Raw genomic sequence first — 21016 nt, 5'->3', positions numbered from 1 at the left:
AAAATACAGCGATTACGTGTGAGTAGGGCATAAAGTACTACCTGTTTTTGTTACGATGTTTAAGGATATAGATGATTATGACAACCGTCTCCAAAACCAAGAGGGCAATAACGACTGTTACTCCAATCTTCCATGATTCCAGGCTGATTTCCTTTGTTTCTTCACATGTAGGTTAGAATGGGAGAGATACATAAAGACAGGCTCAATGAGTTCTTATCATGTCAGTCTATCTCACATATAGCTTATATGTAATGCACATAAGGATGATGCCATCACACACCCCTGTTTCAATGAAGAACAAAGAGTTATAAGACGTAACATAAAATCTTCTGGAGTGACCAATGAGAAACATTTGCAATATTTTTTTATTGCATCTAACAAGGTTATCCCACTGCCATACCCTTCTTCAAACACTTAAATTAAAATGGTAATAATTATAGCGAAGATGTCTGCAGATGATCATGTTAAAATGATCATGCATTGTGGCATGCCAATACAACAAAAAACTTTGGAAAGTACCCTGTTATATCTCACCGGAAGCCCTAGCTGTATATTCATCTTGCTCTTCTCTTGCCTCGGGTGGAATCACCAGGGTATTTTTCACAAAATAATCCAAAGTCGGTTGAGCCACATTGGAGTCAAGTGACAAAAGGTCTTCCGTGGGTGTGAGGATCTCATTCCCGTGGTCAGTGAAGACATTCTCTGAAAGCTCATTGAGGGCCGTACTCGTGGCAACAGCACCCTGATTTTTAGGCCTGTGCTCAAGTGAGGCTTCATCCTCGCGCTCTGGGGCAGAGATCACAGTTGTTTCTAGAATGGGACCATTGGTATGTGACACAGTGACGACAATGAAGCCCAGAGGCCAAGGTTTAGTTGGTTTTTTTTTGGTAGACTTATGGAATCCAGAATATGTGTAGCTATGCATTTAATCTTAGGCTTGGTTGACTCTGATGTTGTGGACCTAGATGAATGGATGGATACTAGAAAGTTGAATGGATGGGTGGGTGGATGTCTTCACCAAAACACGTGCATGTACTTTTTGGTAAGAGCAATTCGTTTTGTCATCAAATCCCTGAACCAGACCAATTTGTAAATTAAGTGACCCAATATTATTATGAAAATATTTTTCTTGCAGCTATCATGTACCTCCTATCTTGTTCAGGGTCATATCAAGAACATTATTGTACATCATGGTTTGTTTTGGAACTACTAGAAAAAAAGCACAGAATTAACATTGTACTTATTTCTTATGGATGGATAGTCAGAATGTCTCACCAAGGTCTTCTTCATTTGTAGTTTGCGATGTAACTTCTACTCCAGCATGTTGCTCATCCCCACCATTGACCAATACTTCATAGCCTTGCTTCATGGCAGTATTTTCTTGACTGTCACTACCCATTGACTCCTTTTCACCAACTACAATGCCAATATGTTGTACTTCTTCCTCTACCTGACTTTGCTCTGAATTGTTGTTTTGCATTTCCTTCCCTGTGTAAGTTTCTTCCCTAACCTGTGGCTCTTCTACCGCAGGCTGTGTTGCCTCGATTTCAAAATTCTCAAATGGCAGTACTGTGACCTCACTTTCCTTCAGGGACTCCTCCATCCACCTTACTGCCTCTAGGCGTTCCTCCACTTGACTTAGGTCAGTGTCTTCATCAGTCTCCTGCTCTTGCATTCCACCATAATCTGTTTCTTCAACAGTTGGAGCTGTTTCTCTTTCTATTCCAACATCTGATATTACAACCTGCGTGTTGTTGTCCTCTGCCCTTTCAATGTCCAATGCCTCATCCAAGGGACTCACAGTTTCTTCTACAACTTCCTGACTAACCTTGGAATCTAATGATGCATTTGTAACAGCCTCAGTTCCAATGGTATCGACACCAATTGTAGTCTCTTCTATATTGTCAGCGACTTCTTCTCCATCAAACTCTCCCTCATCCATTTTCACCACCATCTGCTTAGTCAATTCTACTTCAGTCTCATTTTCAACCCCACCTGCATTCTGTCCCGCTCTTTCCTGCAGAGCTACATCATCCAATATACTTTCAACTTGTCCCAAAGCTGCTTCCACCACCCTCTCTAGAAGCTCCTTCAGGACCTCCTGACCAGCATGACCACCCTCCTCTTTCTCAGAAGCCTCCTGTACTGCTTGTTGCACCTCTTCTAGACTTGGTGGGGCAACTACTGTCACAACCTTAGTTGGAGACGGCTCATGATCGTGGGGTGTGATTAGGGTGTCTTCATGAGTGACTGTGGAAGACTGGATTGGGGTAATGTGGCCTGCAGACATAACACATTTTAATAGCATTTAGAGGGGTTGAACAAGTTTTATATTGCTTTTTTGTTCTTATGATCATTAAAATCTATACATTTTTCTGTTATGTAATATAGTAGCCCACATCATTACAAGTGAGGTAGGAAAAAAAATGCAAGCATGTCTCCTGAACTAGCTTCGAGGCTGCATAGCATAACCTACCGTCAGATGTGCAGTGCATCATTAACAAAAGCAGTAGTAATCCTTTTAAAAATATGTTCTCCATAGTTTCCAGAAAATACTTTGGGGGTTAAAAATATAGATCCCAGTCTTGTTTCATAAAAATCTGTTCATTCAATTCTTATGGTTCCTTTTAAAATGCCCGTGCACAACACCGCAAGAAGACACGCATTGAGTTTGTAGGCTCTTGACGCTTTGACAGTAAATTTGGACTGAGCAGGGAGATGTTAACCAGGTGATGCTGAAAGGAGGGTGGGTGAAAAAACAAGCAGTGCCATGTTAAATATTGCCGATCCGAGGTGCCTCCAAGCCTACAGGTGTCTCTGCGAGGGATGGGGTTGGGCTGGTTTGGGTTTAGTAAAGTCTCACGTCATTGTTAAATACATTCAGGACCCTTACACTGGCTGCAGTGAGGCCCTGGCGGCATGTCGCACACAGAGTGAACCCTGCTGGTGCAATTATAGGTGGGCTGTGAGTTTGTGTTATGAGTGATGTTGCTTTGCCTTGATGTAGAACTATAGCAAATGCCTTTGGGAGAACCATCAAAAATTAACAGTAAAATACTTGGTTGGAATTAAGAAAACAACTTCATTGCCCTTTTTTATTTTCTTTTAATGTTTAGTGGTGATCCATTTTATTTGATGTAGGAGAAAGAGGTCTGAGTTGAGCCAAGGGGAAGTAGTGCCTGTTATCCAGAAAACTGCAGAACTTGGTCTCAAGACCAACAATTTTTTGGGGAGGGAAAGTTAATTTCACTCATCCAGTAACAAGGGTGGTGTAAAGTTAAGCAAGTTCTGGTCCACATTCCACATTCTGCTTTATTGCATAAAAGCCAGTATACTGTGTTCCTCTGTCTAAAGCAAAGGTCAGAAATTTTTCCACAAAGGCCCGGTTCTGGTCTTTGTTCCAGCAGAGATAGTTTAACCAATGAGGTTTCTAATAAACAAGCATCTGAGTACAATCAACTGATTGTACTTGTAAGACAGTGGATAGGTGAAAAGGTGTCATTTTTTTGGGGTTGGACTAATGTCTGCAGCCACTGCAGCCCTTTTTGGGCTAATTGCCCACTCCAGGTCTACAGGTTGCATGGGTCAGGGAGGGACCAGTGTAATATTTGTCCATTGTTGTGTTTTTATTTTTAAAGAACCAGGTTTGAGAGGATTGTAGTTTTAAGTACGGTGCAAGTCTTGCTTCTAAAAAAATATGACAATGAAGTTTAACTCTAACTTTGAGGGCCACTTCTCCAATTCACCTACAAAATAAAACCTCCTGGAGCTGCGATGCATATGCGTCACTACTATGAAGACATCTCAGGTAAATTTCTATCGGTTGCTTTTTGGCTGGGAATGTCTGCAAGAATTAGACAGAGAGAATCACAAGGGCTATAACATGTAAGACCTCCACTGAAAGGTGGTACGCAACTACCACCGTGACTACTTTGTCAGCCACTTGTGAATAAACAATGCTTAACTCCAGCCTTTTGATTCATATTACAGTGTGATTTTATCCATGAGTGCAGCACATTCTATGCTGATTGGGAAACTGATTTGTTAAAGGTCTGAATTACAGATGAAATATTGTGAACTCAGACTTTTTAAAATGTTCAATAGTGTATAAATCCCCCAAAATTAATTGTAGGAATATACAGCATCAATTGTATCATGTCAATAGTTATGCTGTGAATCCCCTGAGAGTATCAAATGTGCAACTATTCCTGAGTCTGCGCATGACCATTTATATTACTTTTTTACTGTTTTGAGATATGAAAGTATGAGTTATGTGCATGTGCACAATGATCTTCATTTAGTTAATCCTGTGCTACAAATTAGTCACAAGCTTTTTAGGTGGTGCTACTGCCTGGTAGCACAAAGCACTATGTGGAGCTCATGTGACTGCATTAACCTTTCCTACCTAATCCTGGGCAGAGAGGGGAGAGAAACAGAAGGATCAGAAGTTGGTGTGGTTAAGCATATTTGGAGAAAGAAATGCAAAGACTGTGCAAAGAAAGAATGCTTCAGACCTTGTTTTTTGGCCCAAATCATGTCTAACTCAAAGTTTGGCAATGATTTCAATTTCCTGTTCAAGTTTAAGCGGAGTTCACCGTTCAGCATCAGTGACTACAGGCTTAAACAATAGAACCACTAAGGGAATGAGCAAAGTGCATCAGAGCATTGACTTTCAGACAGAGGAACAAAAATACAGATAACTGCTAACCAAAGAGTCCTGTCCATTTTTTTATTAGCTATTTCTTTTAAAGGTAACTTTTTTGTTTACCTCTTATATAAAAATCGCCTGACTTGGGACAGGCAGTTTCAGATTTTTTTTCTCACTCAGTGGCTGTGACTTTGTGGTTGCTAATGCTTGTCTTTGTCTGTGTGTGCCCCACGCCTGACTGGTAGAGGGTGGAGTCTGCCTTTAGCCCAAAGTCAGCTGAGATAGGCTCCAGCACCCCGCGACTTTGTCAAGGTTAGGTGGTGAAATAAATTAATGAGTAATATATGTAATCTACTTTTTTAAAATGGTTCCATGACATTAGCTTATTGTTTTACAACAGAGGTCTTTTGACATTAGAATCAACGGACAATTTGGTTCTCAGCAGCTGATTCTTTTAAAAAAAGAAAAAAAATCCCCCAGAAGGCTTCTTAAGTCACATTGTTAGGCAATGATGTCTGAAGCAAAAGGGCAGCGTTACACAAACCAAATGTCTAGACGAAACATTTTAGCCTGTAACATTTTGGGGATTTTTTACTGAAACAAAGACAATTTAACAAAACTAAAGAAAAACATTGTGTCTCTTTTGACGTAGCTTACTGCTGATTTGTTTTAAGTTCAGTGACTTTTTGTTTTCTTTGGTTAGCTGCTTAATGTTCAAATGATAATGTACAATCAGATGGAATGCAATGTGATGACCTTAGAACTGAAAAGATTTTGATGGTTGCTACGTCTCAGCTGATAATGATTTAAAATATCGTGAAAAACTTAAAATACTTTTTCCCGTGGTGCCTTGAAAAAAATTTAGTTTGGGGAAAAGTTGAATATTACACAATCTAATCGGTGAAATAAACACCTTAAGAAGCTGACATTTTAAATTAAAGATCGTTATATTTTCTGTGTTTCAGATTCTTTGCATCAAGTATATTATGTAAAAGGAGCAGCCTGTCACTATCAGGAGCGCCATATGACTTACTGTCTGTACTTCATATGTTACTACTGGAATTTCAGATCAAGACTTCATGAAAGGGGTGCACTAGAGAGGTATGTAACCAAAAATTAGTGCAAGCAAAGTCCATTGCTCAATAACACATGCAAATATAATCTGCAAAATCTAGCTAAAGTATACACCGCATAGGATGCCATTCAAAATCTCTATCATTTTTGTCATGTACAAGTTATTTCAAGATATCTTTGTAACATAATACATACATAATCGTGAGTTCACTGTGGACTGCATGCAATTCATCACAATCAATAAAATTAATCGCTGAACAGCACTAACAAAATATCTCTATTTATAGAATAGGGTCATAACTAAAGTTCTTAAAACATTAATTGTACAATAAAAAAAATAAAAAATCCTATGTCGCCCAGGACCCTAACTTTGGTAGTAGAAACATCCATATAAGAAACAAATTGGTTTTTTTTCAAACAAAATAAAAAAATAGTCATGATGTGAAACATCATCTAAATATTCATAGATTTTTAATCATCAATTTAGTTGTTTTGATGTAGCCTACTGTTAGCTAACATGAATTTACTGTGCTTACCACTATCATCCTACTACTTTATGACCAATCAAATAGCTTTTAGAAGTCCAGTGACCAAAACATGACTTTTTTTCATTTCACCAGACACATTTGATCATTTCAGCTTTCAGTAGACTTTGTGCCAAACTTACCAGAGCTGCTGCCAGCATTGAAACCTTCAAAGGGCACATTTTATGCAAGTTGATGCAAATGGGAATATTTCGAGTAAATCCCAAAGCAGCATGGCCTGATGACCTCCTGATCCGAGAGCGCGTGATCTTATGAGCAGACACGCTCCGGTGGTGATTTATTTAGCTTTATACTTTCTAAATGCCTATATTAAATCTACTCTGAGTGAACTGAAAATTCTAAATGAGCTTTGTTATTTGAGAGTAAATAATCTTGGTTTAATCTTTCATTCACACAATCAGGGGTCAATAGATTAGACTAGCCTACTTGGGTTTTAAAGCAATGGAAAAAGGGCTTCCTCCGGGGGGAGTTAGTGATGTGAATTTAGCTGTAGATAAAATGACTGGAGCCAAAGAGGTTGATTTTGGGTTGAGGTCATTATGAATGACACACCACCAGAGGGGGCAATCCCCTTTAAATTGCTGCGAGTGTCCTCGCCTTACTTTATGGTCTTTAGGATCAGCAATTAATTCAATGATATGACCACCATCAGTTTTAACGGATCCCTTCACCATGCAGTGGTTAGGTTACTGTTTACCAGGGCTGTATCATTATGATAGTAATAAACTACTACACATTTTAAAAATAATTTAAAAAAATGTCATCTCCATTGTTGTGGGGTGGCAACTATTGAATTTGCTATAATAAAATGTAATAACTAATTTATCTTCTTACATTACTTCGCTTTCCAATATCATTGACTCTAGTTTCAGGAATATTTAAATATGAAGTTCCCTAAATGCAGAATGTGGGCCATCTTTTTGGGTCATAGTTAAAACTTGTGACGTTACCTTCTTTCTTCTTTGCATACATGGAGATCTGAGACTTCCTGTTGACAACAACAACAACATCCAACAGTGCCAAGCAAGAGAAATAATGTATGCTCTCATTATTATTCCTATTTAGACTTCTAACGTATTCGGCCTTAGTGGGGAACAGCCTTTTCAAAGGAAAAGTGGCATGTTGATAAGGCATGGAAGTTAGGTCGAATTATTCAGTCCTCCCCTCATTTTCTCTCGCCCATGAAAACATGAACTCGTAAGCCCGACTTGTGTACATCATTCAGTGTGCACGCAGCAAGCCTTCACAATTTACAATTAATTATCAAGCATAGACATTTCTGGGCATGATTATGCTTCTGCTAAGACTCTGACCAATAGCTCAAAGCACAGCTGTGAGGACAGGAACTTGAAAGAGCTCACTGAATGGCAAATCACATAATTAAACAACTGTGTGTAGCCATATTTTATTGTTATAGTGTTTTTGGAACTTATTGGGGAAAAACACAATGAGCGGGAACACATTTATCCAACAATGTTCCCCCCTTGTTTGGCAACATACAAGAGATTCAATACCTCCATGCCTCACCTTGTAAATGGAACAATTATATAAAGGCACCATTGTGCATTATATAAATGACTCAATGTTATCAATATTTCATTCTCTGTGCAGTTGGTGTGTCTGGTAATTGGATATTTATTTTATGGTCTACCACACAGTAATGTGGGCATGTATCTATTGTATGTGCATAATTAGAATGATGTATGATTTTATACTGTATCCTTGTGCATGTCATTTTGCTTGTCCCAGTGTGTGGCTGGTGTTAATCTTAGGACAGGTTAAAAAAGGTCATCAAAGGATGATGTCTAGCTTTGCAAACACATGGGTATTTAGATAAGAGTTTAAATCTTAGTTTATTTTTTTCCAGGTAGTGTGTTTGTCTCTGCGTGAGAGATGTTGTTGATCATACTTTTGTAGAGATTTAGGAAAGAGGAATAGAAAAGGAGCACAGGTGTCATTTAGAACTTCTTAGAGGGGTTAGATCTGAAATTCATATCGGCTGTTGTGATCTTTGACTTGTTTTGCGGGGGAGAGAAATCCAGCACAGAATGAAATTTTTCTTTACAAAATAATTTTAATTTGACCAACTCTTTATTTTGTTAGTTTTGTTCAAAGTGCTGATTTCTTATGAGGAGATGAACAGCAAAATTCACAAAAGGTGTTTGATCTTTTGATGAGGCAATGCACATCATAATGCAATGTAAACAGATGTGTAGTATTATTCATATTTTGAAATCCTGAGACAATCTTAACAACCGCACTTCGACATTTAGAGGCCTTGTAGTGTAATGTTCTTCTACTTTTAATTTCACTTGGTGACCAGATAATGGCGCTGTTGAGTTTAATTCCAATTCTCCCATCGGATTTGAGGCCTGCCAAAGACCAAAAGAGAAACTGAGATGACAAAGGAGGAAGTGAGAGTGAAACAGCAACAAGGGAGTGAAGCAGGGAGGAGGCAGGAACGAGGATAAAGTGTCTGAGTTGTACCTTCACAAACCATTACATCACCTCCTCTTGGTAGAGCGCGCCTCCCGGGCTTACGTCAGTAGGAAAGACTGCAAAAGCATCATTGGGCTATAAGCAACACTTTTATGCTTGCATCAACAAACACAGTTCTCTAGCTTTGAGCTTTGTGTGAGATGTACAACACGTTCCTTTGCCTCCAATCAGAATTGTGACATCCCAGTTCACACTAGTGTCAGGCATAAAGGAGAATGCTTAGAGGCGCTATCCTCCTCATAGCAACTCTAGACAGCTTTACTGTTCATCAAACTAACAGCACCTTTGCCCCTCTGATGCTGATGTGTCTGCTTACCTGCTTGCCTTCTCAGCATAAAGTAGTTACAAAGTACACAAGAGGAGGCAGAGCACAAGAGATTTTTTTTGGGCACTCATGGGAAATTCTGGATATTTAGCTTGGGCCAATGTGTGTGTCTGCGTGGAAGGGGGGTGTTGTTGTATTGCTAATAGTCCCAGGCACTCCTACTCTATGTGAGAAGCTGCTCAGTGCCTGCAGGTCCCAGATAACCTGTTTGGGCCATTTCTGCTGTGGATGCGAATATTGTGGCCTCATCATCAATCATTAGACTTTTCTCATTGGCTATTTGAATCAGGTCTAGCTGGCTGTGAACACATTTAGTGTAACAGGATCTGTGTGGGCGTGCGTGTGGGTTTGTGCAAGGGTACGCATGTGTGCACGGCCCCCTGTCAACGTACATGCAGTATCACAGCACCGGACGCGAGAGTGAGAATTGCGGAAGGATGATGATTCAAGTGGTGGATGGAATGACTGTTCATATTTAATAATAATAAGAAAAAAAAGTTTAGAGTGGAATATTAGCGATTTATATTCATATACTGTCACGTGTATAATCAAAACATGTTATTCTCGCAAAGGTTGCAGAGTTGCTGTTACATTAATGATTTTTATAGTACAATTTCAATAGTATGAATCTGTGTGAGTCTTGGTAATTTACTTTTGAAAACTCTTTGACAAGATTCAATCATTGAATTAGTGTTTAAAAACTTGATAGTGGGACTATGAATTGATATAGCGAACATTTTAGTCCAGACAGTTCTGCATCCCCTGTCTTTCATTACATTCATTTTACTAACTGATATATTTCAGTATTTTATAAGTAAGTTCATTGCTTAGATAGAGCCCTCTGCAATGGAAAATGTGGTGAGCGGTGGGAAAAGTCCTGGGGTTCCTACTAGGTGTGTGTACTTTTTTTTTTTTTTTGCTGCTCCACTACACTCGGAGCTCTGTGCTACCAGCCTCGGGCTACAGTCTATGATCCGTTACGGGTGCATACAGCTCTTTTGAGGTGATGTTTCCTCACCTGCCCAGCCTCTGGTTCCCAGCTTTGAACTCTTTGGCCAAGTAGATATGAATTGGAGTGGATGCCTTTCTTTAATGTAATCTTGTGTGGCATTTAATTTAAGAAAACCACAATAGAAATCATGTTTAAGTTGTTGATATGTACGTGTTGGCTGTTTCTTTTCTGTCATGAATTGTTATTGAGGTTTGAACAACCATGGTTCGATGACAGCTGGAGCTTTATTTAGCTTGCTACTAGATTCCAGATGAATAATGTGATTGTTGGACAACATGACGCATTAAAATACACCTGTTTGATGCTCACTGTCAGGTTTGACAAAATCTAACACAATGCAAAGTTCTATTAACTCGTGTGCATCGTTTGCTGTGAGTTAGGATGTCTATAATTTAATTGAGAAGGGATTTTGTGTGTTCTTTCTGTGCCATGTTGCTCTGCCTGCTGCTAAAAGTACATCAGTGAATTTGACTAGACATTGAATTTACTGGGGGCATTAGGACTTTCAAGCTTGCATCCTTATTTACACATAAGAGTCTGTTGTGGTTTTATTTCATGAAGCTCAAGATGGAGAAGACTGAGAGTATCCATTGTCCTGCAGAAACCATAGACAACAAATCATTCGATCCTTTTCATTTGCTATGCGCACTGTGTCTTCACAATCACACTATGGGGATGCAGAAAAGGGGTTTTTCCTCCATCTTGTTTTCCAAAGCAACATTCTGCAACCGATGCAAACGCATATCAGTGGCACCACGGGAGCAGGTGAATTCTCTCCTGCCTTCAGCGTAGACCAGAAAAAGTACTGGCAGAACAAATAAGCAATGTGCTCCTCTCTCTTTTACTGTTCCTGCATGCCATCAAACTATGGGCTCTTTTCCCAGATTCTGACACAGCTTTTGGAAAAGATATTCTGTCAATTTTACCCCCAAATCATGGCAGAAAGTAGTCCGGCCCTCCATCAATCATCTGTACCATTCATCCTTGTCAGGCCCTGTATCCACATTGAATAAGTTCCCAATTGACGATAGACAGGACTTGGATTACTCTGAGCAAAAGAGGGCACAAATTTAACAATTATTGCCGCTCACATTCACATCAATGGACAATTTAGAGTGTTGAATTAAGATAACGTTTAAGTTTTGCGGGAGAGCTTCGGACATTTGATCCTTGAACTGTGAGGTGAACAGCCTAACCAGTTCAGATTCAAGCAATTCAAAATTAGCAAATATTGTCCCAAAAAAGTGAATTGGTGGGAACCTAACTATATAATCTTTGTCGTGCATTCAAGAAAATATATACTAGCTGAGATAATAAACCTCAGGAGTACAAAGCCAGCAAGACAGAGAGGTGTTCCGGTTCACTTCCACACACCTCTCTGCCCGTCAACCATATTGCGATACAGTGAGATTTCCCATGACATCTCAATTGCAATAATTATCACACTGTGAGCTTAATAACGTGATGAAACGGACGTGCAAGATTTAGCCGTTATGTCCATGGTTAATGGTCATTGACAGAGCAGTAGTGTATTTAATCCACTTTATTGTCAAGATCACTGGTTTGTAACATTTAAAATACACAGTACAGTTTTTGTCCACCTGTGGTTGAATTTTCTGCAAGGACAACCAACGACAAATGTACTTAGAGTTGAGTTATTGCCTCATAAGTTATCACCCGCTGATGGAAAGCTTTGAATTTACTCTCCAGGTTTTATGCAGGTCCCATATAACTAGGTCCAAACAAAATCAAAAGAAGCACAACAAGTATTCCAACTCCTCTTTCTTGCTCTCCTGTTCCTTCTGCATTCCAAATACTATGTATCTCGGTGTAGGATTAGTATCCATTTCTGAGGTGTTGGAACGGGGTTTACCTGAGTCTCCTAGCGGAGAAGGAGAAGATAAACAGAGTACCAAGGATTAATAGATGCATGTAATGTTGGATTACCGGAAGCATGTATATTTATACAGTTGTATTTGGTGTAAGAAGCAAGCTTCTTAAAGATTACTTACACCGGGGCTTCAGTGAACTGCATGGGTGAATCTAAATAATGTGGAATCATGACAGTCAAAATATTCCATTTCCAAAACTTGGATTGGCCTTTGGTACATGTGGAATTTGAACATATCATAGACTGATGAAATATCATATTGTGGTTATTGTTTCAGGGTCATGCTAAGATTTTAAACAAGACCGCTAAGATTTTAATTGTTCATAGTGTAAAAATCGCAGCTGCGAATTTTGCGTTGAGATATCATGCTCTCTCAATAATTGCATGGCTTATTTTCATGCACACTCTAAACCAAAAGTGTGCCTGTTCGGATTGAGCAAAAGCTCAAATGTGCCCTCCGATAGACTGCTTTCATTCGGGATAGTCCCCAACTCATCCATGAACCTAATAAGGAAAGCATACTGTGGAAGTTGCCTCAATATCCAGTTATGTGGTTAAATTTTGCCTTGACTGGCACCTTTTTTGTGTGTCATGAAAATGCAGCAGAACAGTAGAAGAAAAAGAAAAACACGTTGTTGCCTAATAGTTATCTATTATATGCTCACCAAACTCAAGTCCACTGAGAAAGAATAATAAGTCTTTCAAAATATAAATATTATTTTGACATTTGTCCTCCAGTGAATTTGCTCTGTAGGTAGATAGAGACGTGAATGTTTCATTTCCCCCAACACAGGATCCATGCCGTGTTGTTTACATATATCCACGTCAGCCAGTTGGTGTTTTTTCTTTGTTGTTGTTTTCTCCAATCAATATTGATATTTTTATTCTGTTTATCTTCAGTTTCTGTCCAGTCAGTGAGTTGGCAGCTATTTGTTTGTCCAAAATCAATATTTTTGTTACATCTCACCTGTTAAGCAAAACAGCCGCTATAGAGAGTGGCAGAGGGGATGGGTATCCTCAGTTTATATAACAGCATTCCGAGTCTGCCCAAATGAGCCACTGACTTATTGCACAGGAAAATGCCTATTTTGTAGACGTATATATGCTGTGCTTGCATGCATACCACCGAGGTTTGTTTTCATTCTCCAGGAAGCTAAATCAGAGAAGGGCAGTGATTCACTCTGCCTCATTTGAAGAGCAACTTGGAGATGTAATTGGTCTCCTGACACATGAAGTCGCTCAAAGACACGAACACACACATACACACACAGATTCATTCGTTCGTCTTACGTTCTCATTCCATGTTTCCCAGGCCTTTGAACCCATCAGAATGCATTACACAAAGAACAAAGACTGTGTACACTGGATGACGATGATTAGCTCACCATACCACATGATAGGAAAACTCTTATTGCGCTCAGCTCATGAATATAATACTTCATTATGCCCCTCAGCCCCCTATTTTCAAAAGGGGTTTTCCTCTATATTTAGAGCACCCATATAAATCACATATTTTGCCTGGCAAGTGTCAACCATTCAGCTACTTTGAGCAAATGAGGAAATGATTTGGCACAGTCGTGATACGTACATGGAAAAAATATTGAAATATGATACGATAATTGTGAGGATATGATGTGTTGACTTTTTCTATGACAAGGTAGTTATTTGTCCTTTGTTTCATATGAAGTTAAGTTTGTAAAGTTAAATTGACTTCAAATCAGTGATAACCATGGTCTCCAAAGTTACCCAAGTTTCACTTGCCTGACTTCGTTGCGGGGAAGCACGGGCTCAATTCCCACTGGCGATGATACTATTGTGAGTGCAAATGGCTGTCTGTCTCTCTGTGTGCCCTACGGCTGACTGGCGGCCGGCCAGTCTTGGGTGTAGTCTGCCCCACAGCCCTTACGAGAATGCGCGTCATAGAAGATGAATGAGTATTCAAAGCGATTGCATACAAGAAAGCAGAGAGGAATACATAATAGTGTTGTTAATTATTTGAAGTCATGACACTTGTGCAGTCTGGATTTTTTTTTAAGGTAACTCAACATGTAGAATATCTTCTTACATGTTGAATTATCTTTTTTTCCCCTATACTTCGAATGTATCTCTCCTATTTTATGCATATCTACTTGGATATTTGCATTTTAAGGTGTCAAATATTTTTGAATGCACTTACAATAGTTTATCAGATATATTGTTCAATTAAAAAGAGACTAGTTTGAGAAAGAAAATTATAAATCTAGTGACTGTCAATGTTTTTGGTGTTATGTATAGTCCGTCACAGAAATATTTATCCGTATTATTTTTATTGTTCACATCCTAAGTCTGATGTTTTATGGCCTGGGAACCCCTTCACTTGACATGTCTCAAGAATGTTTGTTCAGAAAGTCATTTTAATCTTACGCCTTAGGGCTCTCCGGCTAAACTGTTTATTCTCTCTCCCTCCTGGGTTTTCTGTTGACACATTTCCAGAGTGTAGATCTTCTCTGTCCAAATTCCCATATTCCCGAATCTCCCCTTCCGCTATTCTGTGCAACAGAGAGGACAATTGAAAGCTATGAAGCCTACAAGAACCCTCTATAGGCTGGAGAAAGAATGTGTAGTAGTCCACTGCTTCCACTGTCAGTGGAAGTTCCTATGATGACAAAATGAGGAGGGAAACCTATTTACAGAAATATCGCACACAAACTCAAATTTCAAAATGAGATCATCTTTCCCATGAATCTTTGCTTTGGTCCCGCATGTCTTGATTGGCTGTCAAATATTAGGTCGCAGTTTTCAGAGGAGGCGTTTTATTTTGGGGTTGGGAGAGGCGTTAAAGAACTTGTGCTCGCTGTGGCTTTCAAGGCTGCATTACAGCAGCAACTTGCTCAAACAAAGGATGTTTCATCTCCATTTTTAAGAGATCCTACTTCCTATTTATATCCCATTGCCAGTAGAGAAGGGATAACATATTTCTTGCCTTTCGCTCACTCTCCTGCTGACATTCCTCTGAAGAAATTAAGCAATCACTCATTTTCACTCATTTTATTGAACATTGACAGTCGTTTATTCACATGAGTGAGTGCATGTCCACATCAATAAAATGTTCTTCGACGTGCCTGTGCGTTCTCTACACTTAAAAAAAAGAGGGATGGAACCATTTTTTTTCAGTCATTTGAAGGTATAAAGCAACTTGCTTTTTTATTTGTAAAACATATGCAATATTTCACAATAAATTTTAAGTTTAGGTAAAATTATGATTTGGGAAAGCAGAAGTGCAAAGGTGATGGAGAACTGAAGGAAGAGAAACAGAAATTCAATCAGCTTTTCAGTGAAAGAAGCTAACCACTGATCTGAGAAGAAAATATGTTATTTTAATATCTTAACATTGTGCATGGAAGTAGCTGCAAAAAAATAGTAGAAAAGATAGGTGTTTTTTTTAACAATTTTATCATGCTATATTTTTAATCCGTTTTTTGTAAAATAAATAGATGAAAAATAAAAATTATTTATCTAGGATAATGTTGATCAAATTCCAAACATGTAAAAAGATCATTACAAACCTGTTTAAGGAAAAAGCTTCAACCACACACTTCCTTTTAAAAAAAGTGTATAAACGTGATTCAGCAAAACAATGGCGCATATGGATAGTCTGTTCATGTCTATTTTCACCCTATTTTCATAATTCATAATAGGATTCGTCTTAATTACACCATTTTTTGTTGTCTTGCCTCAAGTGTTGAGGCCTGCTTTTCTTATTTTGCCTCCAGAAGCCCCATGGATGTAACAATTAGAGAACCTGAAGAACGTTTTAATGGTTACCCAAATGAGTTTCTCTTCAGGCAATAATAGTTCAAATTTCTTCCACTTTCAAACTGTCCTGGAGCGTTACATGCAATATACCAAAGAATCGTTTTTCTTTCTTTTTTTTTAAAGATGGACCTTTCAAGTCCATCCATTCACTCTTTAACATCTAAGCCAAATATGACGGTGTACAGCTTTCAACTAATGCACCAATAAATGACACTGTCATATGGCTTATTTTCTCAGAGGTTGCCATGCAAAATGGTCGATCTGCATGCTAATTTTGATACAAGTTTCATGCCATATGCACTTCTGGTCACAACCCACACAAGTTGGAATTGAACCCAGGCCACCGCAGTAGCAGTGTGGCACCCAGACCACTTATCCACCACTTGAGTTTAACTAATGAATTAATAAAGACATATTCACATGTCTTGCCTGGTCTGAACCTAATCTTAAAAAGTTGGTGGAACCAAAAAAAGCTAACTATGGACTTTGTTGGTTTGAATACACTAAATCTTATTTTCCCCTTTCGCATGGCAGGCTATGTAGTATTGTTGAATGTGACCGGTCTCACACAATAGGGGCGAGAATCTAAATGCTTAATTATCTGATAAGAAAGACCAAGACTGTTGTGCTCCTGTTCTTTGAAAGTTTCAAGGCTTTCATCATTATGATGAACAGAGCCTAAAAGAGAACATTAGTCAAAATCCCTAAAGGTTATAGCCATTCATTTTAAGTGTCAGCTGGTCATTATATTATTTTACAATATTTTTTGATTCCACCTTGATTTTCACTTAGCTGACTAGCTAATTGGTTCGTAATGGCAGAATGGAAAAGTTCCAATTTAAAAACAAAAAATATGCAAATCCATTCCTTGTGATTGTATAATTCATTTTGGTTCCATTATCACGTTTGTTCTCACCATTCGAATCATTTCTTTTCTAACACCGGCACAGTGTGTTGCTCACATAGCAATCAAGTTCTCGACTGCATGTTTCAGCTTCTAAGTAAATTGTATGTAAAGATAAATAGATTTTGGAGACACGGACTGAATATCAAATGATTTTAGTTGCAGAACATAATTTCTGAATGATTGATTCGTGCCCTCTCTTTAACACCTAACTGTGTTGATGGGGTTTCCGTTACCAATCTGACATTGATGATGGAATTACTATCAATAGGTAAAAATAATGCTGTGCCCTTGATGTGCAATGCATCAAAATCCATAGAAATGTGTTCGTTATGAAGTCGTGGTGAATGATTTGTATAGTATCTAGGCCCAAATTTTCAACCAAATTCGTTTTGTATTGTATTCATATACACTATACACTATAGCACTCATACATAAATCAGTGGTGGGCCGTCAGGGCCTTCAAGGCCTTCTCTACTGGCCTAACAAATATCTGAATCATATATTATATTTTGTCCATCAATACTTATTAAATAATTCCAAATTGTCTGTTAGCTTCCTTTCATTGCTTTCCCCCCTGGTTGCACTGCTTCCAGATGTGTATATTCATATTGAAGCATTTAACCAATCACATTTCAGCCATTATTTGTTGCCTGGGTCAGAAATCTGCCTCAAGGCCTTCACAATCAGTTCTGCGGGCTCTGCCGCTTTAAACAAGCGTCGATAAGACTGTTGCTTTCACCAATCAGATTTCGAGTTGGCAACACCACAATGCATTGTCGCAGGCATAGGGATACGTCATCGCTTTCACCAACTATGAGGCTATCATTAGCCAGAGCTACCAAACCGTATTTGGAGCGGGCTGCACAAGCAAATATATTGTTGTGTTGATTTAAAGCCATTTTCAAGACGGACTATGCCAGAAATACGACTAGGACAGGCTCGACTTTCAGCATTAGCTTTGATGGCGATAGAAAAGATGGAAGAAAGGAGGATAGATATTGTGTACAGTTAAAAACGATTTTTGGTGAGTAAAATATGGCTATATTCCTAAATAATATTTCAATTGTGGGCCCGGTTCTGATATCTGAAAAGCTCCAGTGTTTGTATTTAATCACTAAATGCTGCTAGTAAGTGGATTTTACCCCATTTCAGTGCAATTTTTGCCGTTTCGCGTATGGACGTATCGACGTTCATCGCTGTCTTTTCCCGGGAAAATCACCCCCGGCCCGGTTGTAATGTCTGAAAATCTCCAGTATTTGTATTTAATCATTAAATGCTGCTAGGAAGTGGATTTTATCCGTTGAAGGCGCTACGAGAAAATGCACGGACCGCCACTGACATAAATCAATTCTGGTCAAAGTCGTCCAGGCCACAAAACTAGCTGGTCATCTTTTAATCTCATTTGGTGAAACAAACCAGCTCCCCTTCTTCAGACTGTTACCACTCTTGTTTTATCAGTTGCCACCTTATTTGCAACACTAAAACACGTGGGCATAAATTTGCATAGCCTTCACTATTTGGCCATCAGTAACTTAAAGGTCTAGTATGAGGAGTATTGCTGATGTAAATTAATCCGGTGGCAGGAAGTGAGAGCTACGACAGCAGGTATTTTATGAAATTTGAAATGTGTAGAAAAAGTTGCTACTTTGAAATATTGATACCTACACTCGTGTTTAATTGATCTATTTATTTAATATTTAAAGATGACATCATTGCTTCTCAAGATGAACAACACAACTGTTGAAAGCTGTATTTGCTTGAACGCCTATGAGTGTATCTTCTCCCTGCTGATACCACATATTCTCAGCCTGAGTGTGAGGTTGCCTATCCATGCCTACATCCTGCTACTGCTCCTATCAAGACAGGGGGTTGCGTCCAAAATGTTCCAATTCAACCAGACTTTCGCTGAACTCCTCATCTGCCTCTATGATGTCTCCAGCATTGTTTTGTTCTACACTCCCAGTTGTTTATTGAGGAGCTTCTCAGAATTTTTCCTGAACTTAAGTCTCACTCAGCCTTTTTTTATGGTTTTAATTTGTGCAGAACGCTATGTTGCAGTAGCAAGACCTTTGCTGTACTTGAAGTTCAAGTCGCTATGGTTCAATCTGGCTTTGTCTGGACTTTCATGGTTGTTATCACTTGTTTGTTGCTTGGGAATTCTTTTTTCACAAGTTATGGGCAATGTTTTGCTGGTTCTCCTAATAATATGTTCTCTGATAAAGCTTTACTTCTGTATTACTACTATACAGGTATTGAAACAACCCGAGCCGGGAGAAAAGATCAGCAAAAGACAGGAAATGAACCACATGAAGCTGAGAGCCTTTAAAATAATTTTGGTCAACTCAGTATCAGTCACCTTTGTGTATTTACCACTGGCGACCATTGTCAGTATGGAAGGATACTTAGACATGTTTTATTATGCTTATCTTTTCAGTGGGTTTTATGCAGTTACAGCCATTTCAGCCTTTGTTCAGGCAATAATGTTCCTTATAACATATGGCAGTGGGATACCCTGTTTTACATGCATTTAACATTTTAGCATGAAGTTCTATTAAGTAAACAATTTTATTATGCTATTAATAGAACTGTACTTTGTGGCGGTGTTGAATTGCACTGCATCATACTGAAAGGTGTTTCCCATATTTGACTTCCATACCTGGCTATATGAAATGTGCAAAATATTAGACTAGTTCTCAATGCATTGAGGCATTGTGGTGGCTTTGAGTTACATGGTTAAATGTGCGCAGGTGTTTGTTGTTGTTTTTGGTACATTTGGTTTTGTAAACTTTAAAAATAATGTCTATGGTATATACAAATTTGTATATTTGCATTTCATTTGGTAACTGGCGTGCATTGGTAATATCCCATTCCTCCCTGACATCGTTTGTTTCCACATTCCAAGATCTCAACTATCACTTTAAAACAAATAGCTAAAGATGTACCAAAATAGGATCTTATTCATTGATATTGAGGTACGTTTTAAAAAAAAAATCTTGAATTTTTATTCAATTGTCGCACTTATTGTTGTTAGCGTAGTTCATCTCTCAGCTCTTTTATTATTGTATAATATCTCATTATACAATACAGGGTTCCCTTTATGGTGTCAATGGGACTCATGTTACACAGCATATTTATTATTAAAATGAAATTACAAGGGCTGTGTCTGTTTGAGTGACCTTTTGACAACCTTAAACTTTCAGATGCAACCAAACTCTAAACTTTCTATATCTAGCTAGTGTTTTGCACAACCTTGTCTTACCCAAGGACACATCAGACATCCTTGCGAGAGTTCACTGGAATCACATTTCCTAATGCTATTCATGCTCAATCTTTGTTTGGCCTCACAAGTGAACATTTGAATATGCAAATATCAGATCACTTCATTTGAAAGCCACTCTGAGCCCAATGTATTTCTGTTATTACATTAAGACAATGAACGAAACCTTGCCACATGGATTACTCCACTTTAAAATTGCTCACATTTTCAGATTTGACTAGCATATGAGATAGTCTTTGCTTATTTGTTTCTTTCAGTATAACTTGACAATTGCTCGTTTGTTTGTTTTCACGCTTGTATTGAAAACATGTTTAGTGCTCAACATTCATCTTCTCTATTTTTTATATGTGTATATATAGGGCTCTTTGGGGTCTATTCTAGAATATTTTCATTTTTGTAGGCCTTTTTAATAGTTTCAATAATAACTCAAATACTGTGTATGTCGACTGTTGTAAAATGTTTGCATGGCCTGGAACATACTATTAGTTTTATTATGATCTAATCTGAAGTCAAACACAATGTGGCTAGTTTGCTCATTGAATGTTGCTGGCAGGAGTTCTAATATTCACCGTGTTCTTCACAGACAATTAGTAACCGCATGTAAAAACCCAAATGAAGACCTGTCCTTAATTCAGACTCCCTCATTTGTGGTCTGCTCAGTTACGCCCACTAAAGGAGACTTTTCATTGCACACGCACCAAACCCTAACCCCCACAGCCACCTGGCCTGCGATGAACGGCGTCTTTGTGATTGACACAGCGATCTCATCGGCCTTCCCCTCACGATCAGCAAACACTGCTGCCAAAAAGAAATGACCCAGTCTACTTGATGGAGGACAGATCATAAAGTTGATTTTAAAATGCTTCAGGAATCTGCATTTTAAACTTAAGTGTTGGTTGGAAATCACCTTGATGGAATTTGTCATTGACACAGGGAAATAGTAAAATTTGACTTTCTTGCCGTTACCATTTTCATTTAGAACCCAACAGACATTTCACCGCGCAACGCTTTTCCCTGTTAATAAACAAAAATAGAAGATTTGC

The 21016-nt window shown here is 38.6% G+C and overlaps 1 protein-coding gene across 1 annotated transcript in view; it reads left to right on the top strand.

Annotated features, from left to right (window-relative positions):
• Nucleotides 1–21016, top strand: part of LOC144077831 (receptor-type tyrosine-protein phosphatase delta-like) — a 177924-nt gene that overhangs the window by 13525 nt on the left and 143383 nt on the right. Inside the window, exon 3 of the mRNA XM_077605852.1 lies at nucleotides 5614–5749. The gene's annotated coding sequence lies outside the window, so the exon portion shown is untranslated. The remainder of the gene's footprint in view (nucleotides 1–5613; nucleotides 5750–21016) is intronic.

This window comes from Stigmatopora argus, chromosome 7 (genome assembly GCF_051989625.1).
Source record: "Stigmatopora argus isolate UIUO_Sarg chromosome 7, RoL_Sarg_1.0, whole genome shotgun sequence".
Taxonomy (NCBI): domain Eukaryota; kingdom Metazoa; phylum Chordata; class Actinopteri; order Syngnathiformes; family Syngnathidae; genus Stigmatopora; species Stigmatopora argus.
The sequence above is the reverse complement of the archived record's forward strand: the minus strand, read 5'-3'. Positions and strand labels throughout refer to the sequence as shown.